This window comes from Neodiprion fabricii, chromosome 7 (assembly GCF_021155785.1).
Source record: "Neodiprion fabricii isolate iyNeoFabr1 chromosome 7, iyNeoFabr1.1, whole genome shotgun sequence".
Lineage (NCBI taxonomy): Eukaryota > Metazoa > Arthropoda > Insecta > Hymenoptera > Diprionidae > Neodiprion > Neodiprion fabricii.
The window spans coordinates 20346810-20373608 of NC_060245.1; the positions used below are offsets into that span (position 1 = coordinate 20346810).

General features: G+C 41.4%; 1 long non-coding RNA gene across 1 annotated transcript; it reads right to left on the bottom strand.

Moving 5' to 3' along the window:
* Positions 1-16089: 16089 nt before the first annotated feature.
* On the bottom strand, positions 16090-24348 carry LOC124186233. Its single transcript, XR_006871605.1, has 4 exons — positions 24228-24348; positions 16808-16933; positions 16589-16724; positions 16090-16499 (listed from the first exon to the last, which is right to left on the bottom strand). It is a non-coding gene; the product is annotated as an uncharacterized LOC124186233 (long non-coding RNA).
* Between the last annotated feature and the right edge of the window lie 2451 nt (positions 24349-26799).

The window sequence follows — 26799 nt, forward strand, 5'->3', positions numbered from 1 at the left end:
ACGTCGGAATCGTGCCGCAATTGATTTATTCCAGCACTTTTCAAAATCGCGAAAATTTTCGCAAAAAATGCAAAGGGGTTAGCCTTACTTTTGCTTCATTTTTCGATTAAAAATTTTGGGTCTCAGATTCGTTTCGTATGACTCTTACCTGACTAATTGGACCCCCAGGAACTCAGAAAACGCAGCGAAAAGAGCGTGGGATCAACAGGAGAGAAATGACGAAGGAAAATGCACCTGCTGAAAAATGTCGAAAACACGGGTTCTCGTTTTTTGGTTGTAACTTTTGATTCATTGATCGCAGCGTATTGGGACTGCGCCCAATCGATTTCTTTTGCAAAATTACGTCGGAATCGTGCCACAATTGATTTATTCCAGCACTTTTCAAAATCGCGAAAATTTTCGCAAAAAATGCAAAGGGGTTAGCCTTACTTTTTCTTCATGCATCGACCAAAAATTTTGGGTCTCAAATTCGTTTCGTATGACTCTTAACTGACTAATTGGACCCCCAGAAACTCAGAAAACGCAGCAAAAAGAGCGTGGGATCAACAGGAGAGAAATTACGAAGGAAAATGCACCTGCTGAAAAATGTCGAAAACACGGGTTCTCGTTTTTTGGCTGTAACTTTTGATTCATTGATCGCAGCGTATTGGGACTGCGCCCAATCGATTTCTTTTGCAAAATTACGTCGGAATCGTGCCACAATTGATTTATTCCAGCACTTTTCAAAATCGCGAAAATTTTCGCAAAAAATGCAAAGGGGTTAGCCTTACTTTTTCTTCAATTTTCGACCAAAAATTTTGGGTCTCAGATTCGTTTCGTATGACTCTTACCCGACTAATTGGACCCCCAGGAACACAGAAAACGCAGCGAAAAGAGCGTGGAATCAACAGGAGAGAAATTACGAAGGAAAATGCACCTGCTGAAAAATGTCGAAAACACGGGTTCTCGTTTTTTGGCTGTAACTTTTGATTCATTGATCGCAGCGTATTGGGACTGCGCCCAATCGATTTCTTTTGCAAAATTACGTCGGAATCGTTCCACAATTGATTTATTCCAGCACTTTTCAAAATCGCGAAAATTTTCGCAAAAAATGCAAAGGGGTAAGCCTTACTTTTTCTTCATTTTTCGACCAAAAATTTTGGGTCTCAGATTCGTTTCGTGTGACTCTTACCTGACTAATTGGACCCCCAGGAACTCAGAAAACGCAGCGAAAAGAGCGTGGGATCAACAGGAGAGAAATTACGAAGGAAAATGCACCTACTGAAAAATGTCGAAAACACGGGTTCTCGTTTTTTGGTTGTAACTTTTGATTCATTGATCGCAGCGTATCGGGACTGCGCCCAATCGATTTCTTTTGCAAAATTACGTCGGAATCGTGCCACAATTGATTTATTCCAGCACTTTTCAAAATCGCGAAAATTTTCGCAAAAAATGCAAAGGGGTTAGCCTTACTTTTTCGTCATTTTTCGACCAATAGTTTTGGGTCTCAGATTCGTTTTGTATGACTCCTACCTGACTAATTGGACCCCCAGGAACTCAGAAAACGCAGCGAAAAGAGCGTGGAATCAACAGGAGAGAAATTACGAAGAAAAATGCACCTGCTGAAAGATGTCGAAACTACGGGTTCTCGTTTTTTGGTTGTAACTTTTGATTCATTGATCGCAGCGTATTGGGACTGCGCCCAATCGATTTCTATTGCAAAATTACGTCGGAATCGTGCCACAATTGATTTATTCCAGCACTTTTCAAAATCGCGAAAATTTTCGCAAAAAATGCAAAGGGGTTAGCCTTACTTTTTCTTCATTTTTCGACCAAAAATTTTGGGTCTCAGATTCGTTTCGTATGACTCTCACCTGACTAATTGGACCCCCAGGAACTCAGAAAACGCAGCGAAAAGAGCGTGGGATCAACAGGAGAGAAATTACGAAGGAAAATGCACCTGCTGAAAAATGTCGAAAACACGGGTTCTCGTTTTTTGGTTGTAACTTTTGATTCATTGATCGCAGCGTATTGGGACTGCGCCCAATCGATTTCTTCTGCAAAATTACGTCGGAATCGTGCCACAATTGATTTATTCCAGCACTTTTCAAAATCGCGAAAATTTTCGCAAAAAATGCAAAGGGGTTAGCCTTACTTTTTCTTCATGCATCGACCAAAAATTTTGGGTCTCAGATTCGTTTCGTATGACTCTTACCTGACTAATTGGACCCCCAGAAACTCAGAAAACGCAGCGAAAAGAGCGTGGGATCAACAGGAGAGAAATAACGAAGGAAAATGCACCTGCTGAAAAATGTAGAAAACACGGGTTCTCGTTTTTTGGCTGTAACTTTTGATTCATTGATCGCAGCGTATTGGGACTGCGCCCAATCGATTTCTATCGCAAAATTACGTCGGAATCGTGCCACAATTGATTTATTCCAGCACTTTTCAAAATCGCGAAAATTTTCGCAAAAAATGCAAAGGGGTTAGCCTTACTTTTTCTTCATGCATCGACCAAAAATTTTGGGTCTCAGATTCGTTTCGTATGACTCTTACCTGACTAATTGGACCCCCAGGAACTCAGAAAACGCAGCGAAAAGAGCGTGGGATCAACAGGAGAGAAATTACGAAGGAAAATGCACCTGCTGAAAAATGTCGAAAACACGGGTTCTCGTTTTTTGGTTGTAACTTTTGATTCATTGATCGCAGCGTATTGGAACTGCGCCCAATCGATTTCTTTTGCAAAATTACGTCGGAATCGTGCCACAATTGATTTATTCCAGCACTTTTCAAAATCGCGAAAATTTTCGCAAAAAATGCAAAGGGGTTAGCCTTACTTTTTCTTCATGCATCGACCAAAAATTTTGGGTCTCAGATTCGTTTCGTATGACTCTTACCTGACTAATTGGACCCCCAGAAACTCAGAAAACGCAGCGAAAAGAGCGTGGGATCAACAGGAGAGAAATTACGAAGGAAAATGCACCTGCTGAAAAATGTCGAAAACACGGGTTCTCGTTTTTTGGTTGTAACTTTTGATTCATTGATCGCAGCGTATTGGGACTGCGCCCAATCGATTTCTTTTGCAAAATTACGTCGGAATCGTGCCACAATTGATTTATTCCAGCACTTTTCCAAATCGCGAAAATTTTCGCAAAAAATGCATAGGGGTGAGCCTTACTTTTTCTTCATTTTTCGACCAAAAATTTTGGGTCTCAGATTCGTTTCGTATGACTCTTACCCGACTAATTGGACCCCCAGGAACTCAGAAAACGCAGCGAAAAGAGCGTGGAATCAACAGGAGAGAAATGACGAAGGAAAATGCACCTGCTGAAAAATGTCGAAAACACGGGTTCTCGTTTTTTGGTTGTAACTTTTGATTCATTGATCGCAGCGTATTGGGACTGTGCCCAATCGATTTCTTTTGCAAAATTACGTCGGAATCGTGCCACAATTGATTTATTCCATCACTTTTCGAAATTGCGAAAATTTTCGCAAAAAATGCAAAGGGGTTAGCCTTACTTTTTCTTCATTTTTCGACCAAAAATTTTGGGTCTCAGATTCGTTTCGGATGACTCTTACCTGACTAATTGGACCCCCAGGAACTCAGAAAACGCAGCGAAAAAAGCGTGGAATCAACAGGAGAGAAATTACGAAGGAAAATGCACCTGCCGGAAAATGTCGAAAACACGGGTTCTCGTTTTTTGGTTGTAACTTTTGATTCATTGATCGCAGCGTATTGGGACTGCGCCCAATCGATTTCTTTTGCAAAACTACGTCAGAATCGTGCCACAATTGATTTATTCCAGCACTTTTCAAAATCGCGAAAATTTTCGCAAAAAATGCAAAGGGGTTAGCCTTACTTTTTCTTCATTTTTCGACCAAAAATTTTGGGTCTCAGATTCGATTCGTACGACACTTACCTGACTAATTGGACCCCCAGGAACTCAGAAAACGCAGCGAAAAGAGCGTGGGATCAACAGGAGAGAAATTACGAAGGAAAATGCACCTGCTGAAAAATGTCGAAAACACGGGTTCTCGTTTTTCGGCTGTAACTTTGGATTCATTGATCGCAGCGTATTGGGACTGCGCCCAATCGATTTCTTTTGCAAAATTACGTCGGAATCGTGCCACAATTGATTTATTCCAGCACTTTTCAAAATCGCGAAAATTTTCGCAAAAAATGCAAAGGGGTTAGCCTTACTTTTTCTTCATTTTTCGACCAAGAATTTTGGGTCTCAGATTCGTTTCGTATGACTCTTACCTGACTAATTGGACCCCCAGAAACTCAGAAAACGCAGCGAAAAGAGCGTGGGATCAACAGGAGAGAAATTACGAAGGAAAATGCACCTGCTGAAAAATGTCGAAAACGCGGGTTCTCGTTTTTTGGCTGTAACTTTTGATTCATTGATCGCAGCGTATTGGGACTGCGCCCAATCGATTTCTTTTGCAAAATTACGTCGGAATCGTGCCACAATTGATTTATTCCAGCACTTTTTAAAATCGCGAAAATTTTCGCAAAAAATGCAAAGGGGTTAGCCTCACTTTTTCTTCATTTTTCGACCAAAAATTTTGGGTCTCAGATTCGTTTCGTATGACTCTTACCTGACTAATTGGACTCCCAGAAACTCAGAAAACGCAGCGAAAAGAGCGTGGGATCAACAGGAGAGAAATTACGAAGGAAAATGCACCTGCTGAAAAATGTCGAAAACACGGGTTCTCGTTTTTTGGCTGTAACTTTTGATTCATTGATCGCAGCGTATTGGGACTGCGCCTAATCGATTTCTTTTGCATAATTACGTCGGAATCGTGCCACAATTGATTTATTCCAGCACTTTTCAAAATCGCGAAAATTTTCGCAGAAAATGCAAAGGGGTTAGCCTTACTTTTGCTTCATTTTTCGACCAAAAATTTTGGGTCTCAGATTCGTTTCGTATGACTCTTACCTGACTAATTGGACCCCCAGGAACTCAGAAAACGCAGCGAAAAGAGCGTGGGATCAACAGGAGAGAAATAACGAAGGAAAATGCACCTGCTGAAAAATGTCGAAAACACGGGTTCTCGTTTTTTGGTTGTAACTTTTGATTCATTGATCGCAGCGTATTGGGACTGCGCCCAATCGATTTCTTTTGCAAAATTACGTCGGAATCGTGCCACAATTGATTTATTCCAGCACTTTTCAAAATCGCGAAAATTTTCGCAAAAAATGCAAAGGGGTTAGCCTTACTTTTTCTTCATGCATCGACCAAAAATTTTGGGTCTCAGATTCGTTTCGTATGACTCTTAACTGACTAATTGGACCCCCAGAAACTCAGAAAACGCAGCAAAAAGAGCGTGGGATCAACAGGAGAGAAATTACGAAGGAAAATGCACCTGCCGAAAAATGTCGAAAACACGGGTTCTCGTTTTTTGGCTGTAACTTTTGATTCATTGATCGCAGCGTATTGGGACTGCGCCCAACCGATTTCTTTTGCAAAATTACGTCGGAATCGTGCCACAATTGATTTATTCCAGCACTTTTCAAAATCGCGAAAATTTTCGCAAAAAATGCGAAGGGGTTAGCCTTACTTTTTTCTCATTTTTCGACCAAGAATTTTGGGTCTCAGATTTGTTTCGTGTGACTCCTACCTGACTAATTGGACCCCCAGGAACTCAGAAAACGCAGCGAAAAGAGCGTGGGATCAACAGGAGAGAAATTACGAAGGAAAATGCACCTGCTGAAAAATGTCGAAAACACGGGTTCTCGTTTTTGGCTTCAACTTTTGATTCATTGATCGCAGCGTATTGGGACTGCGCCCAATCGATTTCTTTTGCAAAATTACGTCGGAATCGTGCCACAATTGAATTATTCCAGCACTTTTCAAAATCGCGAAAATTTTCGCAAAAAATGCAAAGGGGTTAGCCTTACTTTTTCTTTATTTTTCGACCAAAAATTTCGGGTCTCAGATTCGTTTCGTATGACTCTTATCTGACTAATTGGACCCCCAGAAACTCAGAAAACGCAGCGAAAAGAGCGTGGGATCAACAGGAGAGAAATTACGAAGGAAAATGCACCTGCTGAAAAATGTCGAAATGCGGGTTCTCGTTTTTTGGCTGTAACTTTTGATTCATTGATCGCAGCGTATTGGGACTGCGCCCAATCGATTTCTTTTGCAAAATTACGTCGGAATCGTGCCACAATTGATTTATTCCAGCACTTTTCAAAATCGCGAAAATTTTCGCAAAAAATGCGAAGGGGTTAGCCTTACTTTTTTCTCATTTTTCGACCAAGAATTTTGGGTCTCAGATTTGTTTCGTGTGACTCTTACCTGACTAATTGGACCCCCAGGAACTCAGAAAACGCAGCGAAAAGAGCGTGGGATCAACAGGAGAGAAATTACGAAGGAAAATGCACCTGCTGAAAAATGTCGAAAACACGGGTTCTCGTTTTTGGCTTCAACTTTTGATTCATTGATCGCAGCGTATTGGGACTGCGCCCAATCGATTTCTTTTGCAAAATTACGTCGGAATCGTGCCACAATTGAATTATTCCAGCACTTTTCAAAATCGCGAAAATTTTCGCAAAAAATGCAAAGGGGTTAGCCTTACTTTTGCTTTATTTTTCGACCAAAAATTTCGGGTCTCAGATTCGTTTCGTATGACTCTTATCTGACTAATTGGACCCCCAGAAACTCAGAAAACGCAGCGAAAAGAGCGTGGGATCAACAGGAGAGAAATTACGAAGGAAAATGCACCTGCTGAAAAATGTCAAAAACACGGGTTCTCGTTTTTTGGTTGTAACTCTTGATTCATTGATCGCAGCGTATTGGGACTGCGCCCAATCGATTTCTTTTGCAAAATTACGTCGGAATCGTGCCACAATTGATCTATTCCAGCACTTTTCAAAATCGCGAAAATTTTCGCAAAAAATGCAAAGGGGTTAGCCTTACTTTTTTCTCATTTTTCGACCAAGAATTTTGGGTCTCAGATTCGTTTCGTGTGACTCTTACCTGACTAATTGGACCCCCAGGAACTCAGAAAACGCAGCGAAAAGAGCGTGGGATCAACAGGAGAGAAATTACGAAGGAAAATGCACCTGCTGAAAAATGTCGAAAACACGGGTTCTCGTTTTTTGGTTGTAACTCTTGATGCATTGATCGCAGCGTATTGGGACTGCGCCCAATCGATTTCTTTTGCAAAATTACGTCGGAATCGTGCCACAATTGATTTATTCCAGCACTTTTCAAAATCGCGAAAATTTTCGCAAAAAATGCAAAGGGGTTAGCCTTACTTTTTCTTCATGCATCGACCAAAAATTTTGGGTCTCAGATTCGTTTCGTATGACTCTCACCTGACTAATTGGACCCCCAGAAACTCAGAAAACGCAGCGAAAAGAGCGTGGGATCAACAGGAGAGAAATTACGAAGGAAAATGCACCTGCTGAAAAATGTCGAAAACACGGGTTCTCGTTTTTTGGTTGTAACTTTTGATTCATTGATCGCAGCGTATTGGGACTGCGCCCAATCGATTTCTTTTGCAAAATTACGTTGGAATCGTGCCACAATTGATTTATTCCAGCACTCTTTAAAATCGCGAAAATTTTCGCAAAAAATGCAAAGGGGTTAGCCTCACTTTTTCTTCATTTTTCGACCAAAAATTTTGGGTCTCAGATTCGTTTCGTATGACTCTTACCTGACTAATTGGACTCCCAGAAACTCAGAAAACGCAGCGAAAAGAGCGTGGGATCAACAGGAGAGAAATTACGAAGGAAAATGCACCTGCTGAAAAATGTCGAAAACGCGGGTTCTCGTTTTTTGGTTGTAACTTTTGATTCATTGATCGCAGCGTATTGGGACTGCGCCCAATCGATTTCTTTTGCAAAATTACGTTGGAATCGTGCCACAATTGATTTATTCCAGCACTTTTCACAATCGCGAAAATTTCCGCAAAAAATGCAAAGGGGTTAGCCTTACTTTTTTCTCATTTTTCGACCAAGAATTTTGGGTCTCAGATTCGTTTCGTGTGACTCTTACCTGACTAATTGGACCCCCAGGAACTCAGAAAACGCAGCGAAAAGAGCGTGGGATCAACAGGAGAGAAATTACGAAGGAAAATGCACCTGCTGAAAAATGTCGAAAACACGGGTTCTCGTTTTTTGGTTGTAACTCTTGATTCATTGATCGCAGCGTATTGGGACTGCGCCCAATCGATTTCTTTTGCAAAATTACGTCGGAATCGTGCCACAATTGATTTATTCCAGCACTTTTCAAAATCGCGAAAATTTTCGCAAAAAATGCAAAGGGGTTAGCCTTACTTTTTTCTCATTTTTCGACCAAGAATTTTGGGTCTCAGATTTGTTTCGTGTGACTCTTACCTGACTAATTGGACCCCCAGGAACTCAGAAAACGCAGCGAAAAGAGCGTGGGATCAACAGGAGAGAAATTACGAAGGAAAATGCACCTGCTGAAAAATGTCGAAAACACGGGTTCTCGTTTTTGGCTTCAACTTTTGATTCATTGATCGCAGCGTATTGGGACTGCGCCCAATCGATTTCTTTGCAAAATTACGTCGGAATCGTGCCACAATTGAATTATTCCAGCACTTTTCAAAATCGCGAAAATTTTCGCAAAAAATGCAAAGGGGTTAGCCTTACTTTTTTCTCATTTTTCGACCAAGAATTTTGGGTCTCAGATTCGTTTCGTGTGACTCTTACCTGACTAATTGGACCCCCAGGAACTCAGAAAACGCAGCGAAAAGAGCGTGGGATCAACAGGAGAGAAATTACGAAGGAAAATGCACCTGCTGAAAAATGTCGAAAACACGGGTTCTCGTTTTTTGGTTGTAACTTTTGATTCATTGATCGCAGCGTATTGGGACTGCGCCCAATCGATTTCTTTTGCAAAATTACGTTGGAATCGTGCCACAATTGATTTATTCCAGCACTCTTTAAAATCGCGAAAATTTTCGCAAAAAATGCAAAGGGGTTAGCCTCACTTTTTCTTCATTTTTCGACCAAAAATTTTGGGTCTCAGATTCGTTTCGTATGACTCTTACCTGACTAATTGGACTCCCAGAAACTCAGAAAACGCAGCGAAAAGAGCGTGGGATCAACAGGAGAGAAATTACGAAGGAAAATGCACCTGCTGAAAAATGTCGAAAACACGGGTTCTCGTTTTTTGGTTGTAACTTTTGATTCATTGATCGCAGCGTATTGGGACTGCGCCCAATCGATTTCTTTTGCAAAATTACGTCGGAATCGTGCCACAATTGAATTATTCCAGCACTTTTCAAAATCGCGAAAATTTTCGCAAAAAATGCAAAGGGGTTAGCCTTACTTTTTCTTCATTTTTCGACCAAAAATTTCGGGTCTCAGATTCGTTTCGTATGACTCTTATCTGACTAATTGGTCCCCCAGAAACTCAGAAAACGCAGCGAAAAGAGCGTGGGATCAACAGGAGAGAAATTACGAAGGAAAATGCACCTGCTGAAAAATGTCGAAAACACGGGTTCTCGTTTTTTGGTTGTAACTCTTGATTCATTGATCGCAGCGTATTGGGACTGCGCCCAATCGATTTCTTTTGCAAAATTACGTCGGAATCGTGCCACAATTGATCTATTCCAGCACTTTTCAAAATCGCGAAAATTTTCGCAAAAAATGCAAAGGGGTTAGCCTTACTTTTTTCTCATTTTTCGACCAAGAATTTTGGGTCTCAGATTCGTTTCGTGTGACTCTTACCTGACTAATTGGACCCCCAGGAACTCAGAAAACGCAGCGAAAAGAGCGTGGGATCAACAGGAGAGAAATTACGAAGGAAAATGCACCTGCTGAAAAATGTCGAAAACACGGGTTCTCGTTTTTGGCTTCAACTTTTGATTCATTGATCGCAGCGTATTGGGACTGCGCCCAATCGATTTCTTTTGCAAAATTACGTCGGAATCGTGCCACAATTGAATTATTCCAGCACTTTTCAAAATCGCGAAAATTTTCGCAAAAAATGCAAAGGGGTTAGCCTTACTTTTTCTTTATTTTTCGACCAAAAATTTCGGGTCTCAGATTCGTTTCGTATGACTCTTATCTGACTAATTGGACCCCCAGAAACTCAGAAAACGCAGCGAAAAGAGCGTGGGATCAACAGGAGAGAAATTACGAAGGGAAATGCACCTGCTGAAAAATGTCGAAAACACGGGTTCTCGTTTTTTGGTTGTAACTCTTGATTCATTGATCGCAGCGTATTGGGACTGCGCCCAATCGATTTCTTTTGCAAAATTACGTCGGAATCGTGCCACAATTGATCTATTCCAGCACTTTTCAAAATCGCGAAAATTTTCGCAAAAAATGCAAAGGGGTTAGCCTTACTTTTTTCTCATTTTTCGACCAAGAATTTTGGGTCTCAGATTCGTTTCGTGTGACTCTTACCTGACTAATTGGACCCCCAGGAACTCAGAAAACGCAGCGAAAAGAGCGTGGGATCAACAGGAGAGAAATTACGAAGGAAAATGCACCTGCTGAAAAATGTCGAAAACACGGGTTCTCGTTTTTGGCTTCAACTTTTGATTCATTGATCGCAGCGTATTGGGACTGCGCCCAATCGATTTCTTTTGCAAAATTACGTCGGAATCGTGCCACAATTGAATTATTCCAGCACTTTTCAAAATCGCGAAAATTTTCGCAAAAAATGCAAAGGGGTTAGCCTTACTTTTTCTTTATTTTTCGACCAAAAATTTCGGGTCTCAGATTCGTTTCGTATGACTCTTATCTGACTAATTGGACCCCCAGAAACTCAGAAAACGCAGCGAAAAGAGCGTGGGATCAACAGGAGAGAAATTACGAAGGGAAATGCACCTGCTGAAAAATGTCGAAAACACGGGTTCTCGTTTTTTGGTTGTAACTCTTGATTCATTGATCGCAGCGTATTGGGACTGCGCCCAATCGATTTCTTTTGCAAAATTTCGTCGGAATCGTGCCACAATTGATCTATTCCAGCACTTTTCAAAATCGCGAAAATTTTCGCAAAAAATGCAAAGGGGTTAGCCTTACTTTTTCTTCATGCATCGACCAAAAATTTTGGGTCTCAGATTCGTTTCGTATGACTCTCACCTGACTAATTGGACCCCCAGAAACTCAGAAAACGCAGCGAAAAGAGCGTGGGATCAACAGGAGAGAAATTACGAAGGAAAATGCACCTGCTGAAAAATGTCGAAAACACGGGTTCTCGTTTTTTGGTTGTAACTTTTGATTCATTGATCGCAGCGTATTGGGACTGCGCCCAATCGATTTCTTTTGCAAAATTACGTTGGAATCGTGCCACAATTGATTTATTCCAGCACTCTTTAAAATCGCGAAAATTTTCGCAAAAAATGCAAAGGGGTTAGCCTCACTTTTTCTTCATTTTTCGACCAAAAATTTTGGGTCTCAGATTCGTTTCGTATGACTCTTACCTGACTAATTGGACTCCCAGAAACTCAGAAAACGCAGCGAAAAGAGCGTGGGATCAACAGGAGAGAAATTACGAAGGAAAATGCACCTGCTGAAAAATGTCGAAAACACGGGTTCTCGTTTTTTGGTTGTAACTTTTGATTCATTGATCGCAGCGTATTGGGACTGCGCCCAATCGATTTCTTTTGCAAAATTACGTTGGAATCGTGCCACAATTGATTTATTCCAGCACTTTTCACAATCGCGAAAATTTTCGCAAAAAATGCAAAGGGGTTAGCCTTACTTTTTTCTCATTTTTCGACCAAGAATTTTGGGTCTCAGATTCGTTTCGTGTGACTCTTACCTGACTAATTGGACCCCCAGGAACTCAGAAAACGCAGCGAAAAGAGCGTGGGATCAACAGGAGAGAAATTACGAAGGAAAATGCACCTGCTGAAAAATGTCGAAAACACGGGTTCTCGTTTTTGGCTGTAACTTTTGATTCATTGATCGCAGCGTATTGGGACTGCGCCCAATCGATTTCTTTTGCAAAATTACGTCGGAATCGTGCCACAATTGATTTATGCCAGCACTTTTCAAAATCGCGAAAATTTCCGCAAAAAATGCAAAGGGGTTAGCCTTACTTTTTCTTCATTTTTCGACCAAAAATTTTGGGTCTCAGATTCGTATCGTATGACTCTTACCTAACTAATTGGACTCCCAGAAACTCAGAAAACGCAGCGAAAAGAGCGTGGGATCAACAGGAGAGAAATTACGAAGGAAAATGCACCTGCTGAAAAATGTCGAAAACACGGGTTCTCGTTTTTTGGTTGTAACTCTTGATTCATTGATCGCAGCGTATTGGGACTGCGCCCAATCGATTTCTTTTGCAAAATTACGTCGGAATCGTGCCACAATTGATTTATTCCAGCACTTTTCAAAATCGCGAAAATTTTCGCAAAAAATGCAAAGGGGTTAGCCTTACTTTTTCTTCATTTTTCGACCAAAAATTTTGGGTCTCAGATTCGTTTCGTATGACTCTTACCTGACTAATTGGACTCCCAGAAACTCAGAAAACGCAGCGAAAAGAGCGTGGGATCAACAGGAGAGAAATTACGAAGGAAAATGCACCTGCTGAAAAATGTCGAAAACACGGGTTCTCGTTTTTTGGTTGTAACTCTTGATTCATTGATCGCAGCGTATTGGGACTGCGCCCAATCGATTTCTTTTGCAAAATTACGTCGGAATCGTGCCACAATTGATTTATTCCAGCACTTTTCAAAATCGCGAAAATTTTCGCAAAAAATGCAAAGGGGTTAGCCTTACTTTTTTCTCATTTTTCGACCAAGAATTTTGGGTCTCAGATTTGTTTCGTGTGACTCTTACCTGACTAATTGGACCCCCAGGAACTCAGAAAACGCAGCGAAAAGAGCGTGGGATCAACAGGAGAGAAATTACGAAGGAAAATGCACCTGCTGAAAAATGTCGAAAACACGGGTTCTCGTTTTTGGCTTCAACTTTTGATTCATTGATCGCAGCGTATTGGGACTGCGCCCAATCGATTTCTTTTGCAAAATTACGTCGGAATCGTGCCACAATTGAATTATTCCAGCACTTTTCAAAATCGCGAAAATTTTCGCAAAAAATGCAAAGGGGTTAGCCTTACTTTTTTCTCATTTTTCGACCAAGAATTTTGGGTCTCAGATTTGTTTCGTGTGACTCTTACCTGACTAATTGGACCCCCAGGAACTCAGAAAACGCAGCGAAAAGAGCGTGGGATCAACAGGAGAGAAATTACGAAGGAAAATGCACCTGCTGAAAAATGTCGAAAACACGGGTTCTCGTTTTTGGCTTCAACTTTTGATTCATTGATCGCAGCGTATTGGGACTGCGCCCAATCGATTTCTTTTGCAAAATTACGTCGGAATCGTGCCACAATTGAATTATTCCAGCACTTTTCAAAATCGCGAAAATTTTCGCAAAAAATGCAAAGGGGTTAGCCTTACTTTTTCTTTATTTTTCGACCAAAAATTTCGGGTCTCAGATTCGTTTCGTATGACTCTTATCTGACTAATTGGACCCCCAGAAACTCAGAAAACGCAGCGAAAAGAGCGTGGGATCAACAGGAGAGAAATTACGAAGGAAAATGCACCTGCTGAAAAATGTCGAAAACACGGGTTCTCGTTTTTTGGTTGTAACTCTTGATTCATTGATCGCAGCGTATTGGGACTGCGCCCAATCGATTTCTTTTGCAAAATTACGTCGGAATCGTGCCACAATTGATCTATTCCAGCACTTTTCAAAATCGCGAAAATTTTCGCAAAAAATGCAAAGGGGTTAGCCTTACTTTTTTCTCATTTTTCGACCAAGAATTTTGGGTCTCAGATTCGTTTCGTGTGACTCTTACCTGACTAATTGGACCCCCAGGAACTCAGAAAACGCAGCGAAAAGAGCGTGGGATCAACAGGAGAGAAATTACGAAGGAAAATGCACCTGCTGAAAAATGTCGAAAACACGGGTTCTCGTTTTTTGGTTGTAACTCTTGATTCATTGATCGCAGCGTATTGGGACTGCGCCCAATCGATTTCTTTTGCAAAATTACGTCGGAATCGTGCCACAATTGATTTATTCCAGCACTTTTCAAAATCGCGAAAATTTTCGCAAAAAATGCAAAGGGGTTAGCCTTACTTTTTCTTCATTTTTCGACCAAAAATTTTGGGTCTCAGATTCGTTTCGTATGACTCTTAACTGACTAATCGGACTCCCAGAAACTCAGAAAACGCAGCGAAAAGAGCGTGGGATCAACAGGAGAGAAATTACGAAGGAAAATGCACCTGCTGAAAAATGTCGAAAACACGGGTTCTCGTTTTTTGGCTGTAACTTTGGATTCATTGATCGCAGCGTATTGGGACTGCGCCCAATCGATTTCTTTTGCAAAATTACGTCGGAATCGTGCCACAATTGATTTATTCCAGCACTTTTCAAAATCGCGAAAATTTTCGCAAAAAATGCAAAGGGGTTAGCCTTACTTTTTCTTCATTTTTCGACCAAAAATTTTGGGTCTCAGATTCGTTTCGTATGACTCTTACCTGACTAATTGGACTCCCAGAAACTCAGAAAACGCAGCGAAAAGAGCGTGGGATCAACAGGAGAGAAATTACGAAGGAAAATGCACCTGCTGAAAAATGTCGAAAACACGGGTTCTCGTTTTTTGGTTGTAACTCTTGATTCATTGATCGCAGCGTATTGGGACTGCGCCCAATCGATTTCTTTTGCAAAATTACGTCGGAATCGTGCCACAATTGATTTATTCCAGCACTTTTCAAAATCGCGAAAATTTTCGCAAAAAATGCAAAGGGGTTAGCCTTACTTTTTTCTCATTTTTCGACCAAGAATTTTGGGTCTCAGATTTGTTTCGTGTGACTCTTACCTGACTAATTGGACCCCCAGGAACTCAGAAAACGCAGCGAAAAGAGCGTGGGATCAACAGGAGAGAAATTACGAAGGAAAATGCACCTGCTGAAAAATGTCGAAAACACGGGTTCTCGTTTTTGTCTTCAACTTTTGATTCATTGATCGCAGCGTATTGGGACTGCGCCCAATCGATTTCTTTTGCAAAATTACGTCGGAATCGTGCCACAATTGAATTATTCCAGCACTTTTCAAAATCGCGAAAATTTTCGCAAAAAATGCAAAGGGGTTAGCCTTACTTTTTCTTTATTTTTCGACCAAAAATTTCGGGTCTCAGATTCGTTTCGTATGACTCTTATCTGACTAATTGGACCCCCAGAAACTCAGAAAACGCAGCGAAAAGAGCGTGGGATCAACAGGAGAGAAATTACGAAGGAAAATGCACCTGCTGAAAAATGTCGAAATGCGGGTTCTCGTTTTTTGGCTGTAACTTTTGATTCATTGATCGCAGCGTATTGGGACTGCGCCCAATCGATTTCTTTTGCAAAATTACGTCGGAATCGTGCCACAATTGATTTATTCCAGCACTTTTCAAAATCGCGAAAATTTTCGCAAAAAATGCAAAGGGGTTAGCCTTACTTTTTCTTCATTTTTCGACCAAAAATTTCGGGTCTCAGATTCGTTTCGTATGACTCTTACCTGACTAATTGGACCCCCAGGAACTCAGAAAACGCAACATAATTCCGCGAATATAATAAATTGTTCAATAAGAACAAGTCTTTCTCACCACCAAACCTTGTATTCATTGAAGTTGTTGTATGTATACAATACATTTCTTGAATCACGGCCTCATGATGATAGGGCGCAATCCTCCCTTCTTCCATTTTTTCAAAATAAGTTATCGTCTAGCCAAGACGACATGTCCTCAAGTACATGCAACATGAAAAACGCCCAGAAAATAGATGTAGAACTGCACAGCTTCCAGATTGTACAGTTAAATTTTTTTGCTGCATTCATGCAGATTTATCTTTCTCGCAATCTAAAGAACCGTGCGTTCAACGGAAAGCTTCTTCCACCGCAAAACCCCAAAATTATTATTGAGTAAATTTCAACATTTATCACTGAAAGTTTCCCCCCAATTTCTAACGTCAGAAGTAGTATTTCCATAACTTTTATTCGTACAATGGGTTGTACACTGGTTTGTTGCGTATCATATGCTGAATTATACATAATATATATAATAGATAATTATATTTCATACATCATGAATAACAATTCATATATGTTAAATCATATGTTAAATCTGAGTTCCTATGTAATTCACTTCATCAAAGGCCTCACTTATTTTACACCTATTTAGGCACTTAAATCCGCCCACTCGAATGTTTTGACACTGCCACGCTTTTTCCGTTGACTTAATATGCGCAACCGTATGATGTATAAATTCTTCGACGATTCCTTCTCATCAATTGATCGCTTGGTATAAACGATGCACATTGCGAAGAGCTTTCCGACGCCACGTCACGTTTCCATCCCCACAGATACCATTACTGTCTCACCATCGTCAGTCTGCTCGCAGTTGGTTAGATTGACATTCACTCTAATTCAGAGTGAGTACAAATTTCAGAATATCACTTTCGGACTTATCCGACATCGGATCTTGGATGTTCTGCACAGCTTTCACATAGCCAATAAAGGCGGTTCTCTCTACAGCAGCCTGCGATTCAAATAATAATCGATTGTCGTCATTTCTCAGAATAAAATAGGAATTACATGGGAATCTTTTATCAGACAGTAAGTAGCTACCTTCGAGGATTAACCTTTCCGGGGTATTGCAGATGCCAGTGGTACCACATCTTCTCGCCTTACCAGCCTCACAGCTCATCCAGCATTCAGGATCCAGTAGTTTGCGCTTTTGTCGACCATCCGTAATCGGCTTCAGCTGCAAGCACAATTGGAATCATGGTTACCATTTATCGTCAATCGAATAGTTTCACCTGAAAAAGTTCCCAGTGCCATCCTTACCACTTGAAAATATTAGAATACTTCTAGAAAGGTGGTACAGTCGTTAAAGAGAACAGCAAGCAGTTCCTTGGAATCCTGCCAGTAGGTTCGAATCCCGCGATTTCCGTTCGCCATAAGTGAATGTAGCTGCAATTAATAAAAATTCGACCTTATTATGATTCTATTCCATATCTACGGTTAGAACGATTGTATACAGGGATAATTTCATTGGTCAAAGGTTCGAACGTGTGCTGTCTGACCAATCGAAAGAAGTTTACCAATTTTCTCAATAGAAACTAGGGCGAAATCGACGGCAGAATGTTCCGGGAAAGCTCGAGTATAAACGGCGATAGCGAGCTGGCCAGGATTGCTCCGATTTCCGGTAGAGTTGACAGTTGAATTCATGCAGGAAGTCCGCGGTTCTAATTAACATAATTTAACTTGTCGTAGGCGGACAGCTATGCCCCAGTTCCAGACGCAACAGTGCTACCGTAGCCGTTATCTAAACTAGTAGCGATTATTTGCACCGACTACAATGCGCTGTGTGGCATAGAGCCCCGTGTTACACGTATAACAATGTGTACGAAAGTTCAAAGTTGCCCCAGAGGGACTAGAGGAATAGCGCCTCCATGTCCTATGAGCCGAGGGCCAGGCAATTGCGTTTACTGTCCCGAGTCCCCCAACGTTTTGCGCATTCTACCCTCAGCGCTCGTTCATGACGACGCCGAATTCCTCCGCTGGGCGCCTTTCTGCAATTACCCAACAATTCTGCACCGTAATGCAGCCGTTATTTTTCGTCCGGTGTACGGGAGGCAAACCGCAGATGAATATCGGGGCCTTATACTGGGCTGAATTTGACAGGCACAAGGGTACATGTACATTTACGTATGCCTAAATGCCTTAACCTTCCGGCTAACTTGTTTTCGGTTTGAAACAAAATGCGAGTCCAATTATATACGGATTATGTGACGATGACTGGCGATGCAGCTGACGTGAGAAAATGAGATGCATTGTCTCATAATTCGTATGTAGAATTAAACTCGCATTTTTTTTTGGACCGAAAACAAGTTAGTCGGAAGGTTAAGGCATTTAGGCACTCATTGTCCTGCCCTTTTCGGTAAGTGCAAGATAATGTTTTAACAATATGCAAATTAAGTTGACAATAATCGACGCTGCTTGTACATGTCCCGTCACGATTTTGCTATTTTCCATTAATTTTGCGGCGATCATATGTCTCGAAGAGTTCGCGTACGTCCGTTTCTCACGAATCGATCGATTCGTGGCGAACTCAAAAAAAAAAAAAAGAAAAAAATCGCGACTTGGTATGGCGGTGAGTATGTAGGGGGGAAAACGGGGTTTCGGTAAATCCGGCTGAGGCTGTAAAATATGTGTTACACCCCGCGAAAATGCCAAGGCTCGAGAGACAAAGTGGCTGGCGTTTACCTAACTTATCACGTCCTCATGCAAAGTGCAACGATGTCAGGCTGCCAAGCCACAAAACAGGTTTGTAGCCCAACTCCACGTCCATCGGCCCGATCTTTTTTCTCCTGCCCTCTATTTTACTTCGACATTTCCCTACCGGCGGGGGGAAACCTCGAGTGGCCGATGAAATCGCTGCCGCCGTTTTACATCGAATCGATACCATCGCCGGGAGTCTATTCTGGATCTGGGAATTATTATTTTTTTATCGAAACGCTGCAGGTTACACAGGTAAAATATTCGTTTTATATCCGCAGCTCGATTTGTCCAATTAGAAAATCCGGTGCTCGGGCCTTCCTAATTACAAGCAAGAGCACAAACACCGTTATTCATCAGTTTACGAATCACCGTTCCCTCCTCGAACCGGGGGGCATGATTATTCTTCCAAAGTTGTGAGTCAAAACGCTTCGCTAATTGACGAGTCGTTTGATCTCGGGTTTCGAAAGAAGGGGATCCCCCGCTTGCCGGGGACTCCCCGAGGGTTTTACTACTCCTCGAGATCAGGCCAGCGGGAATTTCCTGCATATATATATATATACCTTGAGAGTTTTCATCAAAGCGCGACATTGACAACTCCGCTCCCAAGTTCCTTCGTTAATAAATGAAAACAAGGTCAAAACATAACGATAACAAGAACAACAATTGTCGGAAGGATAAAGCAATGGCAACGCAAACATGCAAATTTCGAAAAATAAACGCCGAATGGTGCAAAGACAACATATTCGAAGAAGAGATTTAAGTTTCTAGCGGACCAAGTACACCACGCAAGGAAAAACAGGAACTGGAGGCAAAATCACGGCAAACACGACGAAGCTTTGCGGTTCTCCTCGGAAATCCACCCCCTCCCCCCTTCCCGGTGATCTGCCGCCGCGGGGACCGGAAACAGGAAATAGATTTCCAGGAAAGCTTTATTGCCGCCCCTCCAGCCAAATCAAACATAAATAAAGATAAAATACGTGTAGCGCGCCACCCCTTTTGGCCCCTGTTTCTCACCCCTCGATGCTGCAACCCGGTAACCACTTCCCTGCAGGGTCGGTTCACCGTTATACCCGGGTTATTCCGCGCTCTGCTTTGCCGCTGCCCTGAGGAGTAGTTGTGCCAAGAGTTGCCAAGAGTTTCCCAATCTCACAAAATTTAGGGCGGTTCCACCTCTTCCGCCAACCACCCCTTCCCACCCTGTGATCTATGCACCGGTCCTGCTTCTTGATCCGGCCAACCCGGAAAGCGCAATCTTACTCCTGAAGAAGATTAAACTGGCTTTCTTTGGATCGATGATTATAATCGTATCTCACTGTTTCACTTGTTAACTGCCCAACAGCTCGATTTCGGGGTTACGTTACCACAAATATTCAACGTATACACTTCTAGATGTCCTCATTTTCGCAACGTATCCTCATGTTTTTAGATATGGGGAACTCGAACTTCTTGGTTAACCACACGAAAAATGGTCAAATTGTTTGTTATTAACAATTTAGAAATTAAAAGTCGAAATATCGAAAAACAGGTCGAACCAATCGATTCTGTGGTGAAGAATAAGAAAGTTGCTTTCTCAGACGATCCTCGTTGATGCCGTATTCTTCAGAAGTCAATTTACAGTTTACAGAGTTCCATTTGTTTTCAGACATTTGGCAATAAAAATAGGCCTTGGACGAGAAAACGTCAGTAGAAACACTTACATATCTTTCACAACAGAATCGATTGGTGTCATTTGTTTTCGATGTTTCAAGTTACGTTTTTAAAATTATTAATAACAAGTAAGTCAACTATTTTTCGGATCAGTAACCGAGAAATTCAGGTTTTCCGTGCCACAAAACGTAACGACGCGTTGAAAAAATGAGGGGACCTAAAAGTGTACGTGGAAATTTCTCCGCTGCGTCCGGACGAATTACCGGGTAACAAAAGGTGCTACTTTCGTGGCACTGAAAGCTTTAGCGTATATCGAGCTTAAACGTGGAAACAAGTCACCTCGGCGCCAACAGATAGGCAACCAGAGACCAGAGTTACAATCTGCCATCTTACAAACTAAATCGTACCGCCCGATTCTGTAGGCGGCGAGACGGTTTGTTTCGACGCCCGATATATGTATGAAATTAGGTATTGAAAATTTGAGCTCGTTGAAAAAAAATAGACGTTGAGTGAAAAATTCCATAACGTCAATGAATTTCGTGAACGATTTGAGCCCGAAAAAATTTCAAGCTGGATCCGATTCTAACCTCGCATTTATCGAATCAGCGATTTTTCATCAACGTCATGGTGATTCAACATATCAAAGAACATTTTTGCCTGCGGGATTGGATTCCGGCAAAGGATATCGACGCGAACATTCTGCCTTGAAATGGTTCGGCAGGGAATGAGAAAAAAAAAAACAAACCAGATTAATTGGTTCCCCGTCGGTAAAGCAGATACATAAAAAGGCTCAAAGTTCCCCCAGTGAGTTTAAGCTATTTGCAATTAATCCTGCGAAGGTGGAACGAGGCGATGTGTTTACGTATGAAACGATAGGGTCGTGCAGAACCTTACGGTAACACAGGGGTCGAGGAGGGAGGTTCAGCTGCGTGGAAACAAACCTACGTTTGCGCGCTCTCTGCAGCGCTACACCACGAGGGTTAAGTTAAATGGGACAGAATGGAGACGTCCAACGTATGCGAGCCACGGCTCGTGAGCATCCTATTTATTACCCACCTCATGCTGTACTGTCATACACTCACGCTTTGGATTAAGAAAAAAAAAATAAAAATGTATTTTTTCCTTGCAGTTAACAGAAAATTCCTCGTCAAACGGGTTGCATCGTTAAAATGACATGAAAAAATAAATAGAGTACGATTGACCATTAATCAAAGAAATAGTCACTGTAAGCTAATCTTCATTACTAGTATCCGAAACCATGGTTTTCCGGTTATGGAAAAAAAAAAAAAAAAAACGATTATAGTTGGAAAAATGATTCGATATCGTTACGTACGCCATGTGTGAGATTTTGTTGGTAATTATATCGATAATTGGATATCAATGTGTACGAATATATCTGAGGGATAATTGTCTGTCAGAGACTGATTGGGGTTTGAGTAGGTCGATCGGATGAGCAGAATGGGAAAATATTTTACTCCGGAACAATTACCGATGGAATTTTTCAATTTAATTTATCAACCCCGGCGTTTTACAATTGTGAAAAAAGCCTGTAACGAACGGTTCTAAACTTTTGTCCTCCCCTCTTCCTTTCTCTGCCCGTTTCTTTCCTTTACGGAGGTGAAAAGAAGAGCGAATGGAGTAATTTCGTTCGATTGAACGATTCAAGCATAGAGTCAATTCGCTTGATATCGATTATACCCTGCAAGCTCATCTTCGCTCGGGTTTTCATAATCCTTGAACTGTAGATTGGAGTCGCCGGTCTGACAAAAGCCGATGAAGAGACGTTGTCAGGGAAATCAGTGTATATAGTAGCATAAAATTTCAACGAACTAAATGATCTGCCTTTATAGAGTCGAAATTAAAGGACATGGACGCGCCGATAATCGGCAGCAAATGCCACGTTTTTTATTTGTGACTCAACCCGAGTTTCGAATTATCCAATTAAAAATTCTTGGTACGCGATTCGCACAGTTTGTTGAAAATTTCACGGTCTTTCATGTCTGGCTCGAACCATATCCGTGTTTCCGAAACTCCGATGTTTGGATGAAAATTTACGCTGAAAAAGTAAAGCTTGATACCGATAGTACCGAGCAACAAAATTTGTCCCGCGATGTACGAATACTTTTATCCTACAGTTATTTTCCGGTATTTTTCCCGATTTTGCAGCCGGATTCGAGCCTCGATGTCAAACTGCGGCTGAAATTTCACGAGACAAAACTTCCGTCACCTCCGGATTCATATCCAACTGCACTGTTCGTGATAAAATAATTGGCAGATGCACCGAGGGTCGGAAAAGTTGGTCGAGAGAATTTCAATTCGCGGAATTAGAACCGAGCCATAGGCGATAAAATAATTGACAGACATACGCCGGGTGTCAGTGAACTTGGCCGAACAGCCAGTGGATGTGACGCAGCTAATAATAAATATAATGAACTGGAAATATATTTATTAAATTTTTTATGGCGCATTGAAAAAGTGAGTCAAAATAACGAAATATTACATCAGCATGTGACAATTTCGTTATAAGAACTGTGATTTCGAAATTTTCATTTTTCATGAGATAATAGAATAATCAACAAGACACAAGCTGACCGATTTTCATAATGGTATCAGTTTTGTTTAAAGGAATTATAATATTAGAAATGAAACTGGAACGTTTATGCGCTGTGAGTAATATTCAGGAAAATGCATCTAGTTGAATAAATTTATGGCTTACGTAAAATTCTAGTGAAATACCGTTCGATAATGTTCTTTCATTAATTCAGTCAAGGCACAGGAACTCTCCGATCATATGCGAGAAATGCAAACTCGCGATGCGATGATTGTGTTAACTAAAAAACCGCAATTTAGGACGCTGGTGATTTTTAACCGTTCAAATCGTTATGGGTGGTTTACGTTTGCGGTGCATCCGCACGAATAACCCTGAATTGGTAATATGCCTGCAGAAATAAATGCTTACCTACATATTACGATAAAGCAATCACGTCGGGCCGAGGCGTGAATTGATCGGTGAAAGAACGGGGTTCGATTTCCGCGCGATATTCTCCCCCCATTATTCCGCTTCATTATCCCTCCGAATAACCTTTGGCCTTTGTTCCATCGACCGTAGAATCTGGGACGTGATTAAGGTGAAACTAATTCATGGAAATAGGCAAAACGGGCTGCGCGGGAAGTTAGTCAGCAGGTGATTACGCAAAGAGGCTTCAGCTCGACAAGCGAACGGCTGACCCGCGTCCCCGCATCGATTTTATTTACGGTGCTTACTTTATCGCTCGCCTCGGGTAAAAGCGTCTGTGTTTGCGCGCAAAATATACATCGTGTAAATGCGTGGATAACACATATGGACCCGATGCATACACGTATATATACATGCATATATACGCCGTTTTATACGATACATCTATTTTCCTACGTGAGAACCGAACGCAATCTCGGAGTAGAGATCACTGAACCTGCAGTGTTACTCCGCACTCTGTAATACGGGATTCACATCGGCGCCAATATGCTTTTGTCGAGGCGGAAAATCAGAAAAACTAAAAATTTCGAGAACTCTATTTCACTGTGCTGATTTTCTAACGATCAGTGATTATTAGCAATCTTTTATAAAAATTTTCAACCGTAACTCGCAATGTTCTGCAAAGCGAAAGGAACGCGAATTCAGTTTTTCTTACTAAAAAAACAATGACAAAGTGACCGGTCACGAAGCGAATTGATATGTTTCTCTATCTATGTTAAAATCAATTTGTAACAGCGCATTTGTCGTAGGGAATGTGCTTTCAATACTTCACGTGGCGGTCGGACCGCCAACTTCTGTATTTTATTTTTTTCTCAGACTTTTTCCGATAGGGTGGTAATTTCGGGCTGGAGATTTCGCGGAGGGAAATGTTATTCGTTGAGACAGGACAGAGCTGAGGGTTCGCGGTGGCGTGAATAAGCCGATACTTACTTGTTCACTTTCGAGTCTGCAGGCTGCCGGTTTAAAATTTCTTCTCGTTCGCTTACTATTTTTCCTCTTTTTTTTTTTATTCTCCTCCACCCCTGAAGACTTTGCCAACTATTATACACGCGGAGACTGAACTACGCGACTGACAGCGAACAAAAGGACTTTTCTCTCTCTTTCTCGTAAAAAGTTTTCTCCTCCCCTGCCGTACCGAAATTGCAGTTACTGCCGGCACGGTTCAGGAAGCCGGAAGTGAAATGTGGAGAATAAAAAATTGCCACGAGGAGAGAAGAAGAAACGTATAAAGTAAAATTAATGTACAATACGGCCGTGCGCGACAAATTGGTATGCGTATAATAACATGAAAAGTTCTGAGGGGTATAAAAATATTCTTACACGTGTTGAATGGAAATTTTCTTCACTATCCACACCCTCCAATTATCACGTCATTAACGTTCACCCGGGGAATCTGAAGGATCTCGATGTCAAAGGACAACGTACGGATCCCGGATCTCGGGGTGTTTTGCCATTTTCTGGAGGAACGCTCGGGTGGCTTCTTTTCCTCTGAACTTGCAAGTCTGAAAACCGATACACAGTATGTGGTAACGGAATATGATGTAGGTATAATTCTCATACCCTGGGATCAGAGTGAATTCAGCCTACGGGAGCAGGCTCATATTATACATACGTGCGTTTTGTCGCGTAACAATGATCCCTCGGCGGTTGATCAACGATCGAACAAAACTTCGAAAAATTATATATCCGGTTATTTGTTAGAAATATTCCAAGGGTAATCCAATAGAGTAAATCCGCCTGCATGTAAACAATTTAGCGTACATGCAATCAAAATCCGCCTGCGTATATGCAATTCGGTTTTGCAATTATGCGACAAGTTGCAATTTATGCAATTTGTCTCATGGTCTACAATTGGTTGGAGAGTACCGAAGTTAACCAATTGTGAGTAACAGAACAAATGTGATTCGGTAAAACGTATTTTCACAGTTGCCTGAACGCAGGCTGACTGTGGTAAGCGTACATCCGATTGCATAAAAGCAGGCAAATTTTGGTAATACGTACGATGAATTGCATGAATACGGGCTAATTAACTCTGTGTTGTACTACCCGTGGAAAACTGGTAAGAAATAACCCGACACAATTGGGTGATAAAAGAATGAACAAAATGTTATCACATAACTCACCTCAGACGTGAGGTTGAATATACGCCAGTCAATATTTGAAGCATTCTAAAAATCGGCTCCTGCAACCTGGCGTTTCACATTCCAAAGACGTTCACCGAGCTCGTAATTCTTTGCTGGTACATCCGGGGCCTGGAGACTTTTCCGAGGTGGTGGTGGGTCGCCTGCCGCTGGTATGGGATACTAATCTGAAATTAGATCCGCAAAATAAGTTTCTCCAGTTGCATAACCGACAACGTTGAATGGGTTTCCTTCCTCGCTGCAGTAACTGAAAGATTATCCAGAGTGCAGCAGTCATCGACGTAGGTGTGAGTGATTGTATTACATATAGAGAAATTTCTGCATATGAGTAAAGTTCATAGCATTAATAATTTTTCGCATCTGATTTGATCGCGGTTTTTGAATACGGAGAGACCAGGCTACTCGTTAATATTGTTAGTGAATCGAGCTTTCGAGTAGTAGAATCATAGACTGCACGATTAACGAGAAATTAGGCGGAAAAATAACTCGACTGATTTATGGGTGCAAAGAATTTCGATGAATTGGAGAATTCGTATAACGTCAGCTGAATCATTTTTAGTATAGATTTTTCAAAAGCTTCATCACCTTAGATCGGACAACTTTTTGGCACAATCTGGATTCAGAGGTGTGACCGATACGCACAGGTATAAACATAACGCTGCTAACTTTTGACATTCAAGTGTGCGAAAAGAAGATTCCGGGACAGGCGCTAATAGCGGTCGACAGTTTAACCAAAATCCTATTACGCTCTATGAATATATTTGTTCTTGGAATGACTACGGCGTGTAAAAATAATTAAATTCCACGCGAGTCGCGGAAGGCAATGCGATGCGACGCCTGGCGTGCGTGATTAAATTAAAATTTTCCCCGCCACCTCCTCATTCTTTACCCCTTCTACTGGCACGTTTTAATAGGGATTTGCATCTTGTTAACTGTACTACACTTACCCCCCCCCTAGCCCTCCCCCTCCCCTCTTTGTACCGGTGCTGAAAAAATATCACCGACTGACAAATTATTTACTTGCGCAGACGATAGAAGATTTGACATATTTGGAAAGAGATCAAGAAATGAAGAGACCAAAGTCAATGATGTCGAATTTAATTGAACCGACTTACGTCAAAGTAGAGGAAAAATTTAAATCGATGATTTTGAACTGTGATTAATTCAGGTTATTCATAATTTTAGACTGTGTCTCTTGTTTTTAATTGTGAAACGTACTATCAGTTCAAACAATACGGGAACGAAAATATCAAAATTACTTTAACTGCGTTATCAATTTTTGAGATTTTTCCTAACGATATATTTTCCAATGAATCTAAACTGAATCTATTTTAAAATTCGGTCGATATTTTACAACTTCTTGCAGTTCAACCATATTTTTTTAAATAATCTGTAATCTACACAGATTAAAAGGGGTCCAAATATTTTCCGTACGTACCTCCTGCCATCAGATCATTAGAATAGAGCTCTCTTTTACTCTATTCTTCACTTTGGCTATTATTCCGTTCACGGGGCAGCACCAGTGCGAAAAAAGAAAAAATCCGCGAGTTCTGCTGCGGCGAGAAAAGCCGCAGAAATAAAGCCAACTGAGCACTAACGGCGCTCGTCGTATTCTGAGCAATTAAATCCTCATTGTCGATGGAAATAAAGGCAAATCGCGTTCAACGCAGGTCCAGAGTCTCTGAATTAGCCACGGGGGTAGCTCGCTGCGCCATGTACGCTAGCAGAATTGCAATTTTCTGCAACAATGA